The sequence below is a fragment of the Pelobates fuscus genome, chromosome 12 (assembly GCF_036172605.1).
Source record: "Pelobates fuscus isolate aPelFus1 chromosome 12, aPelFus1.pri, whole genome shotgun sequence".
In the NCBI taxonomy this organism is placed as follows: Eukaryota; Metazoa; Chordata; class Amphibia; order Anura; family Pelobatidae; genus Pelobates; species Pelobates fuscus.
The window spans coordinates 60060439-60077336 of record NC_086328.1 but is presented as its reverse complement, the minus strand read 5'-3'; positions in this window follow the sequence as shown (position 1 = coordinate 60077336).

Genomic DNA, 16898 nt, shown 5'->3' with positions numbered 1-16898 from the left:
CTGCCCGGTACAGTGGGAGTGACTCCCACTGTAAATGTATTATCTCCTCCGGATACGGGGAGGAGTTGTTGTACGGCATAAAAGCCCGAGTTGCAGAATAAACATTATTCCTACTTTGACCCTCAACACAGAGTCTCGTCTCGTGCTTGGAGGGGATGGCTATTACTTGGATTCGTAATTATTGGGAACCTGTTATGCTTTAGCTGACTTCATGCTTGGGGGAAAGGACACCTTCTCAGCGGCGTAAACCCCTACTACACCGGGGTGCCGCTACAATTGGTGGCAGCGGCGGGATCGTTCTTTCACCCCAGAGGGACAGCTACCGAGAGCAATCAGGATGGAGGCCTACTACGGAAGGTTGAAACGATCTACTCTAAAAGACTTGTTGGAGAGCCGTGGTCGTTCGGCTAGCAACAAAAAGAAAAGAGACATTTTGGCAGAATTGGTCGCATTGGACTTAGCTGAACAGAATGGCGAACTGGGTGTCGAACCAAACCCAGAACCGGAGATCGCATTGGTCCGAACCCCGGAAGACGAACGATTCGACCACGAGGTGAGGGTAAGGCTGGCTCACTACGGACCAAACCCCTCACCTAGGATCGTGACTCAAGTAATTGCGGCGGTCGATGCCAACCGGCGCCAGACTTCAACCAGCGCCAGTCCAATTGCTGGGACTTTTCAAACTCCCGAGGAAAAGAGGAAAGTACACTTTGCCACTTTTAAAAATTTCGTAGAAACAGAGGGGGAGATTGACCAATACTTAGCGGATTTTGAGCGTCAATGTGCCTTACATAAAGTACCCTCCGAGGAGTGGGTTAAAATTTTGTCTGGCAAATTATCCGGACGAGCCAGTGATGCTTTCCGGGCGATCCCGGACCATGAGGTGGGAAACTATCGATTGGTCAAGGAAGCTCTATTGTCCCGATATGCGGTAACCCCCGAAGCATATCGGAGACGCTTCCGGGAATCCCGAAAGCAAACCGGTGACTCCTACACCGAATGGGCCTGCCGACTACAACGCACGGCTGGCCACTGGATGGATGGGTGCCAAGCTACCACCGCGGAGGAGGTATTACAATTGTTTTTGTTGGAGCATTTTTTTGAAAAGGTGGACAAGGAGCTCAGAGAGTGGATTCGGGATAGGAGACCACTTACCCTACCCGAAGCCGCCCGGCTGGCCGACGAGTATGCAGACGCCCGCAAACCCGACCCCTCGGTCCAAAAGACAGCTCCCCGAGTAGAAAGCCGCCCCGTCGGCCCTACTCCAACCACCCCCGCTAATCAACCTAGCTACAACACTCCCTCCCGCTTCGCCCAGTCCAGTGTCCCGGACCGCCGGCGGTGCCATAGGTGCCAACAGGTGGGCCACCTGAGAGACAAATGCCCACTAGATCCAGCTCGACAAGCTTCTTGGAGGAAGCCCGCTGAAGGGAACACCCGGCCCTTTACCTCAGGGGCCCATTGCATTGAAGCCCAGCCCCTGGGGGAAGAGCAATGGGAAATTTTGCACGAGGCCAACCCCCTATATGCGGCTGCCGTAGACAACCGTCAACATCACCGACAAACAGTCCGAGTAAATGGACAAGTTGTCAGTGGATTACGAGACACTGTGGCCACCCTAACATTGATCCAACACGACCTGGTCCCAGAAAAAGAACATACTGGCCAAACGGTGGCCGTTAGAGTGGCCGGGGGTGCGGTGCATCGTCTCCCCACGGCCCGAGTGCATTTGGACTGGGGGGTGGGAGCTGGCCAAGTGAATGTGGGCCTGATGAAAGGGCTACCAGCGGAAGTACTCTTGGGAAATGATTTAGCCCCGCTGTTGTCCGCTTTTGCCCCTCAAGGCCCTGCTGGAGCCTGCCCTGTCACCACCCGAGCTCAGGCTCGTGCTATTGGAATCGGCCCGCCGGTCGCGGAGACCCAGGTAAGATATAACCCTCCGACTGTGACCTTAGGACAGACCCCCTTAGACTGGGATACCCCTGAGACTTTTGGGAGGGAGACGCGGGAAGACGTCACTCTACGAAAGTATAGGGATAAGGCAGATAAAGGGGAACCGGGGACAGATGGGGAAAGCTACGAGTGGGTGGGGGATAGACTGTATAGGATCCCCCAGGAGCCCGCAACAGGTAAAAACCCCGTCCCGCAGAAGCAACTAGTGCTACCGAAAAAATACCGACAAGAGATCATGAGGATCGCTCACGATATACCCTTAGCTGGCCATTTAGGAGTACGTCGCACGGGCCATAGGATTACCCAGAATTTCTTCTGGCCAGGGTTTAACCGGGACGTGCGACAATACTGCAGAACCTGTGACACTTGCCAACGGGTGGGTAAGAGGGGAGATCGCCCAAAGGCTAAATTAATGTCGATGCCGATCATTGGGGAACCTTTCTATAGGGTCGCCGTCGACATTGTAGGCCCCCTAGCGTGACCTAGCCCATCCGGTAAGAAGTACATTCTTACTGTGGTGGACTATGGGACCCGGTACCCCGAGGCAGTACCCCTGCCAAATATTGAAGCTGAGACGGTAGCCGATGCATTGGTTAAGATATTCACTCGGGTGGGGTTCCCTAAAGAAATCCTATCCGACCAGGGAACCCAGTTCACTGCCTTACTCACACAGCAGTTATGGAAAGTGTGCCACATTAAACCCCTGCTCAGTTCCCCGTACCACCCCCAAACTAACGGTCTCTGTGAGCGCTTTAATGGGACTCTCAAACAAATGTTGAGGACCTTTACGGACGGTTGCAGAGACTGGGAGAGATTCTTACCCCACCTGTTATTTGCGTATAGGGAGGTCCCCCAAGAATCTACGGGTTTTTCTCCCTTTGAGTTATTGTATGGGAGGAGGGTGCGAGGACCCCTCGATCTCATTCGGGACCACTGGGAAGGGGAAACCGAACAGGCAGGGACGCCTATTGTGCCATATGTCCTGGAACTCCGGGACCGCATGGAGCAACTCTCCCTATTGGTAAGGGAGAATCTCCAGGCGGCCCAGGGGCGACAGAAACGATGGTACGATAGGGGTGCCCGGCAACGACTATTCCACATAGGGCAGAAGGTATTGGTGCTAAAACCGGTGAAGGACAACAAACTGCAAGCTGCGTGGCAGGGTCCTTACAAGGTTCTAGCCCAACTCTGTGATACCACCTACCTTATTGCCAGCTGTGCAGATGAAAGGATCCAACGATCCTTTCATGTGAACATGTTGAAGGAATACCAAGAACGGCAGGAAGATATTAACGCTGTTTGTGCCCCAGCTACGGATGACCCCGAAAATTTACCCCTACCTGACCTGCTAGAAAGGGAGACTCACCCCGACCCAGTTAGCCTAGTGAAGCTGGGAGAGCGACTGAACCCTACTGAGCTAGAGCAAGCTAGACAGCTCCTATGGGAAAAACAGAGTACCTTCTCCCAGGAGCCAGGATACACCACCCTGGCCATGCACAAAGTAGAAACCCCAGGGCAGGCCCCCCTCCGACAACCCCCTTACCGTATTCCGGAAGCCGTCCGGGACGGGATGCTAAAGGAAATACGGGAAATGACCCAGCTGGGGGTCATTGAGCCATCAGACAGTCCCTGGGCCTCTCCCGTAGTCCTAGTCCCCAAGAAAGACGGAACCACTCGGTTCTGCGTCGACTACAGACGACTGAATGAAAAGACTACCACTGACGCTTACCCCATGCCCCGGGTAGACGAATTATTAGATCGCATAGCCAGGGGTAACTATCTCTCTACCATAGACCTCTGCAAGGGTTATTGGCAGATTCCCCTGGCCGAGGATGCCGTCCCCAAGTCGGCATTTGTCACCCCGTTTGGCTTATACCAATTTAAGGTCATGCCATTCGGGATGAAAAATGCCCCGGCTACGTTCCAGCGAATGGTGGATCGGCTCCTCGATGGATTCCAGGAGTTTGCGTGTGCATACCTGGATGACATTGCGATCTACAGTGAGTCTTGGGAAGAACATTTAGTCCACGTAGGAGTAGTACTAGATAAGATTCGGGCCGCGGGCCTGACACTAAAACCCAAGAAGTGCCATTTAGGAATGGCCGAGGTCCAATACCTGGGTCACCGAGTAGGGTGTGGAAACCAGAGGCCGGAGCCTGCCAAGGTTGAAGCAGTAGCGAACTGGCCCACACCTAATACCAAGACCCAAGTATTGGCCTTCTTAGGGACCGCCGGGTATTATAGGAGCTTTGTCCCTGATTATAGTACGGTAGCCAAGCCCTTGACTGACTTGACCAAGAAGAATTTACCTAGACAGGTCCTGTGGTCTCCCGCTTGCGAAGCCGCATTCCAATCTCTCAAACATGCTCTTGTTAATGCTCCTGTCTTGGCTGCCCCAGTACCTAACAAACGTTTCCTTGTACATACAGACGCTTCCATGTATGGACTGGGGGCTGTGCTGAGCCAAATCGGGGAAGATGGAAAAGAGCATCCGGTCGCATACCTCAGCCGAAAGTTGTTACCGAGGGAAGTGAGTTATGCGGCCGTAGAGAAAGAGTGCCTGGCCCTGGTATGGGCATTGAAAAAACTAACTCCTTATCTATATGGACAAGAATTTTCCTTGGTAACCGACCACAACCCATTGGTATGGCTTAACCGGGTCGCAGGAGACAATGGCCGATTGCTAAGATGGAGCTTGGCCCTGCAAACGTACAATTTCACCATCAGCTATCGACCCGGTAAGCTAAATGGCAACGCCGATGGGCTGTCTCGACAACTTGACAATTCTCCGGATAAGTGAATTCCGGTCATCCCTAAGTTAATCCGAAAGGATCAAGCCAGGTCTGCCGGAGTGTACCACTAGGAGGGAGCCGTGTGACAGACCCCTTTTGGAGTGACAGATACCATCTTGGAGAATTGCCGTTGTATTTGGATTATTGTGGATTTCGGGTACTTGTGGATCCGTACGGTACACACCGCCACGTGGAAAGAACAATGGGTCGCGGCCATTTTGACCGCATGAACTAATGACCGAACACTCACGAACTTTCCACACAACGAATTTCAACCTTACCGGTAACGTACGCCCATACTGGTCGACAGATCCAAAGTACCGAAATAGAGACACCGGATCCAAGAGAGAGTTTTTGTTTATGTTATATGGTTCCTGAGTAAATGGTGCAAACGTGTATCTAGCGAACGGCCCAACCGATCTAGGGGATTTTCACGTATATTGTTCCCGTAGATCTCCGTTCCCTAATACACGTAGCACATTGCATTTTCGTTATATATTGTGTGTGTTATTAAACCTGTAATATTTGTGAAATATTCTGCCCGGTACAGTGGGAGTGACTCCCACTGTAAATGTATTATCTCCTCCGGATACGGGGAGGAGTTGTTGTATGGCATAAAAGCCCGAGTTGCAGAATCAACATTATTCCTACTTTGACCCTCAACACAGAGTCTCGTCTCGTGCTTGGAGGGGATGGCTATTACTTGGATTCGTAATTATTGGGAACCTGTTATGCTTTAGCTGACTTCATACTTGGGGGAAAGGACACCTTCTCAGCGGCGTAAACCCCTACTACACCGGGGTGCCGCTACATTCGCGAACCGGCGAACCGCGCGAACCGCCATTGACTTCAATGGGCAGGCGAATTTTAAAACCAACAGGGACTCTTTCTGGCCACAAAAGTGATGGAAAAGTTGTTTCAAGGGGACTAACACCTGGACTGTGGCATGCCGGAGGGGGATCCATGGCAAAACTCCCATGGAAAATGACACAGTTGATGCAGAGTCTGCTTTTAATCCATAAAGGGCAGAAATCACCTAACATTGACACCTGTCCTCAAAGCCCCTGATACACACTGACACAGAGCAGAATAGAGACTGTTCCCCGTCCTCAGAGACCATGATACACACTGACACAGAGCAGAATAGAGACTGTTACCCCTACATAGGGTCACTTGGCAGATATGGCGGGGTCGTGGGAGGGGGAGGATGACTTTCACCTCTTCCCCTGTTAGATTCCCATTGTGCTGTGACATCACCCTTATACGCTGTGTAAAGCATACTATTTAATTTGATCAGCATGGCCACTTGAGTTTTTATAGTTTTCACGCTGCTTGTAGTTTATATATGGTTCACAAAAATCAAACAAACGATAAAGTAAACATGTAAGGATTCAGAATATTCTTTCAAACCCTTACACATTGTGTGTACGTATTTTTTGTCTTAAGTTTGTGGCTTTAAAGAGGTTCACGTTGTTTCTATGATGTGCATAACATGTTCTTGTAAATGTTTGTTACATTTTTCCTGGAATTGTAATTTTTGAATCTGAATAAAGATAGTCAAATCCCTGATCCACACTGACACAGAGCAGAATAGGGACTGTTCCCCCTACATAGGGTCACTTGGCAGATATGGATTGACACCTATCCTAATAATCCCTGATACACACTGACACAGAGCATTATAGGGACTGTTCCCCCTACATAGGGTCACTTGGCAGATATGGATTGACACCTGTCCTCAAAACCCCTGATACACACTGACACAGAGCAGAATAGGGACTGTTCCTCCTACATAGGGTCACTTGGCAGATATGGATTGACACCTGTCCTCAAAACCCCTGATACACACTGACACAGAGCAGAATAGGGACTGTTCCCCCTACATAGGGTCACTTGGCAGGTATGGATTGACACCTGTTCTCAAAGCCCCTGATACACACTGACACAGAGCAGAATAGAGACTGTTCCCCCAACATAGGGTCACTTGGCAGATATGGATTGACACCTGTCCTCAAAACCCCTGATACACACTGACACAGAGCAGAATAGGGACTGTTCCTCCTACATAGGGTCACTTGGCAGATATGGATTGACACCTGTCCTCAAAACCCCTGATACACACTGACACAGAGCAGAATAGAGACTGTTCCCCGTCCACAGAGACCATGATACACACTGACACAGAGCAGAATAGAGACTGTTCCCCGTCCACAGAGACCATGATACACACTGACACAGAGCAGAATAGGGACTGTTCACCCTACATAGGGTCACTTGGCAGGTATGGATTGACACCTGTCCTCAAAGCCCATGATACACACTGGGGGGAGCTACTGTCCTCCCCAACCCCTGCGCGGTGGGTGGGGGCCATAAATCACAATGGGGGGACCTACTGTCCTCCCCCCCTCGGCCCCAACCCCTGCGAGGTGGGTGGGGGCCATAAATCACAATGGGGGGGCCTACTTTCCTCCCCCCCGGCCCCCATCCCTGCGCGGTGGGTGGGGGGCATAAATCACAATGGGACGGACCTACTGATAGGAGTGGAGTATTGTTCATATCAGTTTAATACCTTCCACGTCTCCTATCAGTGGACGTGTATATGGCAGCCATTTTAGGAACCGCACACCTGGGACCCGAGCAAGGTCACCTCATTCAAGCTGCTCTGGTTCCTTGATGAGCCAGCTGCCCGTGATTTAACATGTCCCGTGGAGAAGCACTCTGTCCTGTAAAGCCTCACCACAAAAAAATTAAATAAATAACAGCACTCGGAGTGGTGAGTTTAGTAAATGTTCATATCAGTTTAATACCTTCCGCGTCTCCTATCAGTGGACATGTATATGGCAGCCATTTTAGGAACCGCACACCTGGGACCCGAGCAAGGTCACCTCGTTCAAGCTGCTCTGGTTCCTTGATGAGCCAGCTGCCCGTGAGTTAACATGTCCCGTGGAGAAGCACTCTGTCCTGTAAAGCCTCACCACAAAAAATTTAAATAAATAACAGCACTCGGAGTGGTGAGTTTAGTAAATGTTCAAATCAGTTTAATACCTTCCGCGTCTCCTATCAGTGGACGTGTATATGGCAGCCATTTTAGGAACCGCACACCTGGGACCCGAGCAAGGTCACCTCTTTCAACAGGCGACAAGATTTGGCCCTGTAAAACTCTCCTGGATATTATGTACAATTTCTATGGATATGGCACTGATTTATGTAACAGGGAGATGGAAGAAGATGCTTGGTCGGTCCTCTTACTTGAAATTTGGGGCACTGCGCGGGCAAGCTAATGTGCCACCAGATAGGAGTGGTGAGTTTAGTATTGTTCATATCAGTTTAATACCTTCCGTGTCTCCTATCAGTGGACGTGTAAATTGCAGCGATTTTTAATTGTTGAATCACCTCCCCTTTTTAGGCCAAGGTGGAAAGATGCTTAGACCACTGGTATATTGGTGCCATCTTGGAGGATTTTTTTTGGTTTGGTTTATGAAGCCACAGTGCTGCACCAGTGGGCCTAAAAATTAGGCATGTACACATGCCTGAAAAATTTGGTATTGTTGCAGCCGCTGCTGTAGCAGCGGCCAGAAAAATTGATGTTTGTTTCACAGGCAGAAAGTGCCCTAAAACATGGCGGCTTGAACCCTAGTTGGTGGCGGATAAGTCACGCAAGTCAAACGTCATTCAGAGCTAAAATACAGCAGCGTGGGGGGCGGAGCCTAACCAGCGAGCTAAACGGACGCCATCTCGACAAGCTCCCCAGTAAACGGGCACAATCTATTAAAAATCCCAACACCCTCAGCCGATCCAACCTCCTCCAGCCCCCAGCTGGACTCCCTACCTACTCCCGAGCCGATCAATGCCCTTCTTTGCGGCTTCCACCCAGCATAAGCAGAGACGGAAGGTTGGGGCCTACCCCACGCTCACAATCCCAGACCTGGAGAAACTACTCGGCGGCTACGGAGCGCGACAAGCGCGGGACGAAGCCTCCCTCCAAAGGTCAGACCATCCGGCACACACACCAGCCATGGGCCGCCGCTCACAGCGCCCACAAGCCATAGAACAAAACCGGGACATAGGGACCATGCTTCAAAGGCCTGCTCCGGCTAAAACTACTCCCGCGGACACGCCGCGTACGGCGCCCCACTACCAACACACGGATCAACCGGAGGCAGAACAACCTCAGAAGCCCACATAGGGCCACAACACCAACTAGACCCTCCAGCAGACATGACCCCAACATCCAGGCATGATTTAAAAATCCTATTTTCGGACTTCCATAAAATCCTTGCGGCAGAACTGGCCCCCATCAAAAAGGACATCACTGCCACTATAAACAGGGTACACACTAATGAAAAACACATTACAGACATGCAAACTCACCTAGCTGAGCTGCAAGAATCAATGCACCACCTTCAGGCGCAACAAAGAGCCATAATGGCACAGCAGACAACCATGGAGGAACGCCATCGGTGCACTAATATAAAAATTAGAGGTATCCCGGCAGCCATCTTGCCAGATGAACTACCTGTCAGGATCGGGACAGGGATCCAACACGCAGAGTACAAATAGGAGAAGTTACGTATACCGGACCTTAGAATGGCCGGACTAACGTAAGGAGTAAGCAAAGAATGGTCTAGAGACAAGCCGAGGTCGAGGGAACGAGAGAGCAGGTAAACGAGAGACAAGCCGGGTCAAAAAGGTAATAGAGGTAAGCAGGGTAGAAATAATACAAGCCGGGTCAGAACCAAAGAGACAAATAGAAATAAGAGCGCTGAGTGACTAGACAAGCTAGAACCACGACAGGGCAATGAACCAATACACAAAACCTTATTTTATACCCTGGTTCTAAATAGATGATCACGCCCCCGACGAGTCCTGATTCGTGCTCAGGACTGATTGACAGGTCGGAACGGATAGTCGTCATGACGTCGGCTACTAGAGCCGCGTCATAAAAGGAGGCGGATCAGAGGCGTCCGGCGTGTAAACGGCCGAGAGAACTGCGAGGAACGAGTGAGTCAGCCCCTCTGAGAGGGCGGAATTCTAAGTGTCTCACCTCCTCTGAGGTAGAGACAACAGGTACCCTGACAGTACCCCCCCTCTCAGAAACGCCCACCGGGCGGAAGGAACCGGGACGAGACGGAAACCGGGAATGAAAAGCCCTGCGGAGGCAAGGAGCATGCACCTCCTCCTGGACCACCCAAGACCTCTCCTCAGGACCATATCCTTTCCAGTCCACAAGATATTGTAACCTCCCCCGAGAAATTCGAGAATCGAGGATGGAGTTGATCTCATACTCCTCCTGGCCCTCAACCTGAACAGAGCGAGGGGAGAGTGCAGCGGAGGAAAACCTGTTACAAACTAGAGGCTTCAACAAGGAAACATGAAAGGAGTTAGGAATGCGCAAGCCAGGTGGGGCAAGGCAATACGCAACAGGATTAATTAGAGTCAGAACCTTGTAAGGACCAATGTAACGAGGCGCAAATTTCATAGAGGGAACCTTCAAGCGAATGTTTCTGGTACTCAACCATACCCTATCCCCTGGAACAAAAACCGGAGCCGCCCTTCTACGCTTGTCTGCGTGTTGTTTGAACAACGTGGAATTATGAAGGAGAATTTGTCGAGTCTGATCCCACAACTTCCTCAGATTGGCAACATGGACATCAACCGACGGTACCCCTTGGGAAGGGGAAACCGAGGGAAGAATAGGAGGATGAAAGCCATAATTCATGAAAAAGGGGCTAGAACGAGTCGAATCGCAAACGAGATTGTTGTGTGCAAACTCCGCCCAAGGAATCAGACCGACCCAATCGTCCTGGTGTTCGGAAACAAAACAACGCAAATATTGTTCAATCTTTTGGTTGGTGCGTTCAGCAGCTCCGTTAGACTGGGGATGATATGCAGAAGAGAAATTCAATTTGATACCCAATTGAGAACAAAAGGATTTCCAAAAATGGGAAACAAATTGGGAACCTCTATCAGAGACAATTTCGGAGGGTATACCATGTAAACGAAAAATCTCTCTCGCGAATATCTCAGCCAATTCGGGAGAAGACGGAAGTTTAGGTAAGGGCACGAAATGAGCCATCTTAGTAAACCTGTCAACCACCGTGAGAATAACAGTCTGTCTTTTAGAAATAGGCAAATCGACAATGAAATCCATAGCCAAACAGGACCATGGTCTCTCGGGAATTTCCAAGGGGTGCAAGAGCCCACAAGGAAGCGTATGAGGTTGCTTAGTCTTCATACAGACCTCACATGCCCCGACGAAATCCCTAATATCCTTACGTAATGAAGGCCACCAGAAATCTTTAGAAATCAAGGAACACGTCTTGCGTATGCCAGGATGCCCAGCCACCTTGCTGTTGTGAAAGCACTGCAACAGTTCCAGTTGGAGTTCAGGAGGAACGAAGTGCCGTGCCCCGGGAGCCTGTCTGGGAGCCAGATGCTGTACCTTCATGATCTCGGCAAGCAACGGGGAGTGTATCCTGAGATTCGTGTTGGCGATAATATTGCACTTGGGAACTACAGAGGACAAAACCTCATCAGATATAGTAGAGGGTTCATGTTGGCGAGACAAAGCATCGGCCTTAGAGTTCTTAGAACCAGGTCTATAAGTGAGCACATAATTGAAATGAGTGAGGAATAAGGACCAACGAGCTTGCCTGGCGGACAAGCGCTTGGCTTCCCCAATATAGGACAAGTTCTTGTGATCTGTCAAAATAGTAACAGGGTGCAAGGTCCCTTCCAATAAATGTCTCCACTCCATTAAAGCCATAATAACCGTTAATAGTTCCCTGTCACCAATGTCATATCTGCTTTCAGGCCCAGACAATTTCTTGGAAAAAAAAACACATGGATGTAACGGTTTATCCACACCTAATCTTTGAGACAAGATAGCACCTATACCTGTCTCCGAGGCGTCTACCTCGAGTAGAAAAGGCAAAGACGTATCAGGATGAACTAAAATCGGTGCTGAAGCAAAAAGATCTTTGAGTGTTTTGAAAGCAACGAGAGCTTCAGTAGACCAAGTCTTAGTGTCAGCCCCCTGTCTAGTCATATTGGTAATAGGCGCAATAATAGACGAGTATCCTTTAATGAAGCGCCTATAATAATTGGAGAATCCAATAAACCTCTGAATGGCCTTGAGTCCCCTGGGCAATGGCCAATCTAAAATAGATTGGAGTTTAACCGGATCCATCTTAAACCCGTCCCCATAAATAACGTACCCAAGAAAGTTTATCTGAGACTGGTCAAAACTACATTTCTCCAATTTGCAGTACAATCCATGTTGTAGAAGTTTGCGCAATACCCTTCTGACTTGTCTGTGGTGAGTCTCAATCTCACTAGAGTGTATAAGTATATCATCCAGATATACAATAACGCAATCATGTTGAAATTCCCTAAGAACTTCATTAATCAGGTCCTGAAATACTGCTGGTGCATTACAGAGACCAAAAGGCATTACCATGTACTCATAGTGCCCGTAACGGGTATTGAAAGCTGTTTTCCATTCGTCTCCCTGTTGAATTCTCACCAAGTTATACGCCCCTCTGAGATCTAACTTGGTGAAAATTTTGGAGCCTTTTAAACGATCAAAGAGCTCAGTAATCAAAGGAATTGGGTAGGCATTTCTAATAGTTACTTTTTTTTGTAAATCTCTTTTTTATTGAGGCATAAAGTTATGTGGGTACAGAATGTAGAAAGGGAGACAATAAGGTTTCAAACAATACGGGGGTAATACCATGCAATACATATCATCTCAGTACGGTGATAGCCTCATTTTTGTAGATATTATGTTCATTGTTTCTTTTTTTTTTTTTCAATCAAGACATTTGAAGCTGTGAGACTCGCAGGTCTCCATAATGAATTATATGCAATTGAAATCAACAATAACAGTTCGGGCACGCAGGCCCACATTGCTGTCGGGTTCGCAGATCACTTATGTCAGTTCAGTCACGTTTCTGGTTGGATAAATAGTCAAGTGTGTGTTAGCTGGTGTCTCCCCCAGTGTCTGTGTGGTTTAGGTGTGTTTGGGAGTCAGGTGGAGTGAGCGCCACCATAGCTGTTGGAGCTTAGTTTGTGGGTTACCTTCTTCAGTAGGGGTGTGAGTTAGCTCCTTCCCCTCCTTGTTTTCCTTATTCCCTTACTGTGGTTGGACCCTCCTTTTCTATGTCTGTCCCCTCGTGGGGTTGAGTGAGTTGGTAAGTCAGAAACTTGTTTGGTTCCTTAGATTTCAGGGTTGTGTGTAGTGTTGGCTGGGGGTCTACGGTGGCTAGGTGAGCTCTTGTTTAGAGTCTGTCGTTCTCCCAAGTGTTGGTGTGTTCCTGGGGGCTGAGGCAGGCGTGTAGCTAGGTCATCGGGGGGGGGGGGGGAGGTGGGAGGGGGGTGGGTTGAAGGTATGTCGGGTAGAAGAGGGGAATCGGGTGCGTCCTTTGTCCGTCGTGTTTGTTGAGGGTTGGTCTTGTCTGGCTGTGTCTCAGTGGGCGTTAGTTCTGATGGTCTGTTGGAATCCTTCTTTTGCTGTCTCAAGGATCCAGTGTGTCCAAATGTCTAGGTAGGTCTTATGGGTCTGGTTGGCCGTCATCGTCAGTTCCTCAATTTTCCTAAGGTCCTCCATTTGGTTAAACCATGTCAGTAGCGGGGGTGTTGTAGTTTGCTTCCAGAATTGGGGGAGCACCTGTTTGGCTGTGTTAAGTATTCTAACGGTTATAGATTTTTTGTATTTGGAGTGTGGGACAGTTGTATGGTGTAGGAGCATTGCCGCTGGTTCCAGGGGGGGGGGGCGCATCCGAGAACTTCTCTAGGACCTTGTGGATCCCCTCCCAGTATGTTTTGATTTTCTCACAATCCCACCAAATGTGTTTTATGGTACCCACCTCTTTTTCGCATCTCCAGCATTGGTCAGAGTGAGTTGGGTCAATTTGGTGTAGGAGGTGTGGTGTTTTGTACCATTGTGTTAATAGTTTGTATGCTGTCTTGAGTTTTACTGTGTGTTGAGCAGTGGTGTGTTAGGTAACAGATGGACTCCCATTCCTTATCCGTGAGTGTGGAGCGTAGGGCCGTCTCCCATTTACCCATGTAAAGGGGTGTGTCGGATGGGGTTTCTAGTTGCAGCATGGAGTATAGATAGGATATTCCATGCGGGAGTGGATCTGGGCTTGCGCTGACCGCTTCTATTGTGGTCAGGCCCCTAGTGAGCGCCGGGCCTTGCGGTAGCGTTCGGATGAAGTTAGTTAGCTGGTTGTGTCTGAACCGGTGCATGAATGTCGTAGGTGACTCCCCTAGTAGGGCTGTTAGTGGTTTACATTCTCCTGCTTGGAGGATGTGGTGTAGGCGAGGAGTCTCGCCCGGGAGAATGTTGCGAAGTGCTCTCGGGTCTAGTCCCGGGGGGAAGTCGGGATTATATGTAAGGGGCAGAAGGGGGGAGGGGAATGGCGACATGTTACCGGTCTTGGAGGCTCTCCTCCATACTTTCAAGGTGTGCCATGTGTATATGGACATATCCTTCCCATCCGCTGCCTCCCGGCCCCAGGGCAGTCTGGAGAGCAGTCTGCCCACTTCTGCTTCCTCTACTGTTTTCCAAAGCTTCCCGACGGTATCTTTTGACCACTCCACGATCCGCAGTAAATGCGCCGCGACGTAGTATCGGTAGAAGTCTGGGAGGGCTATTCCCCCCCTGTCTTTGGGGCGAGTTAGTGTGGTGAATTTCAATCTAGGTCTACCCCCGTTCCATATGTACTTAGTCATCTCCGATCTAAGGGACCCGAAGAATGTCTTTTGGATCGCTATGGGGATGGCCTGGAGGAGGTAGAGGAGATGTGGAAGGAAATTCATTTTCAGGACCTGGACCCTTCCCAGCCAGGAGATATGTGGGAAGGACCACTCTCGCATGTCTCTTTGGAATGATTGTAGTGTGGTCGTGAAATTTTCTTTGTACAAGTCCTCGCTATGTCTTGTCAGCCATATCCCTAAGTACCTAATTTTGTGTTCGGCCCATTGGTATGGGAAGCTGTGCCGTAGGGGCTCTGCTTGGGCAGCATTTACACTGACGTTGAGAATGTATGATTTCCCGTGGTTGATTTTTAGGTTTGATATGGTCCCGAATTCCCTTAGTTCTTTCTGCAGGTTTGGAAGGGAGATCTCGGGTTTGGTCACCACAAAGAGCATGTCGTCCGCGTACGCGGCGACCTTGTGGTGCACTTGCCCTGTTTCCACTCCGGTGATGTCTGTGTTGTGTCTAATGTGTGAGAGGAACGGTTCTAGTGCGAGAACAAATAAGAGTGGGGAGAGGGGGCAACCCTGTCTCGTGCCGTTGTGTATGGTGAAGGTCTCCGTGGGCGCTCCATTAACTATTACCTGGGCTGTCGGTTCCCGATAAAGTTCCTCTATCCACCTTCTCAGGTGGGGTCCCAGTCCTGCGCGGGCCAGCACTTCGAAGAGGTACACCCAGCAGACCCTATCGAAGGCCTTCTCTGCGTCAGTTGACAGGAGAAGAAGGCCTTCCTTCTTACCTTTACTACCGTGCATGAGGGTAAGCGCTCTGATGGTATTGTCGCGGGCCTCGCGTCCCACCACAAACCCCACCTGGTCCGGGTGGACCAGTGATGGGACATGTTTTGTGAGCCGTATGGCCAGGATCTTGGCCATTAGCTTGATGTCGCAGTTGATGAGCGATATGGGCCTATAGTTACTACATTGTTCCTTGTCTTTACCGTCTTTGGGGATTATGGAGATATGCGCCGCTAGGGCTTGTTTAGGGATATTGTGTCCCTCCCTGACTGCGTTAAAGGCTTCCACCATTGGTTGGTATAAGTCTTCAGCATAGGTCTTGTAGTATTTGGTCGGTAGGCCATCCGGCCCTGGGCTTTTACCTGTCTTAGTTTGCTTAATTGCCATCGCTAATTCCTCTATCGTGATAGGCACATCTATCATGTCTGCTATGTCTGGGTCTAAGGTCGGCAGTGGGTGTTCAGCTAGGTATTTCCTGATCGCTTCGCGTAGGTGGGTTTTCGCCTTTTGAGTTTGTGGTTGTGGCAGCGTGTACAGGTCCGAGTAATATGTGCGGATGGTGTTTTGTATGTCTTTCGGGAGAGGGTGTAATTTCCCTTGTTTGTCTCGAATCTTGTCAATGTAAGTGTGTTGTCTCTGTTTTTTCAGCATCGCGGCTAGGAGCTTGCCGCTTTTGTTTCCCTGCTGTGCAAAGAGGGCCTTGTGTCTTATCGCTTCTCTGTGGTGTTTGGTGTGTAGTAGGGTGGCGAGCTCTCTCCTTAGTTGGAGAAGTCTTGATTGGTGTGTGCTGTCAGGTGTTTGTTTGTTTTGTTTGTCTACCTTGTGGATGTCGGACAGTAGGTCGTTTAACCGTGCCTCGGTCCGTTTCTTCAATAGTGCCCCCTGTTGTATGTAGTGTCCCCTTATCACGCTCTTGTGCGCTTCCCAACGGATTGTCGGGGAGGTCTGTTCGGCCGTGTTGAGTGTGAGGTATTCTTTTATTTTCTCGCCTATGAAGCCCGAGATCTCTTGATTGGCTAGGAGGTACTCATTGAGTCTCCATTTCGGGTTCGTGGGGCGGTAAAGTGGTGATGTCAGGGTCAGTAATACTGGGGCGTGGTCCGACCAGGTGGCCCCACCGATTGTGACCGCAGTCACCAGGGGGAGGTCGTGGTGCGTGGTATAGACATGGTCTATCCGAGAGTAGGAGTTGTGTGGTTGGGAGTAGAAAGTGAAGTTCCTTTCATCTGGATGGTGGGCTCTCCAGCAGTCAACTAGGCGCTGGCTACGGAGAAGGGATTTGATGTGTTGTAGGTGTTGTGTGGGGACATGGGAGACGCCCGATGAAGTGTCCCATGTCGGGTCTAGCGCAATATTAAAGTCCCCCCCTAGAATGAGAGTCCCTGCCGTGAAGTGTTGGAGCTTGTGTAGTGTCTGTTTGAGAAAGCGCGCTTGTTGTTTGTTTGGTGCATAGATGTTTGCGAACGTGTATTGGTGTCCCGCAATTGTCCCTTTGAGGAATAGGTATCGACCTTCGTCGTCGGTCATGCATCCCCCCTCCTGGAACGGCAGCCTTTTGTGAAGGAGTATCGCTGTCCCCCTGGCCTTACCACCATGGTAGTCGCTGTAATACCCTTGGCTATAGTGATGGTTTGTTAGTTTGGGTCTTGCTCC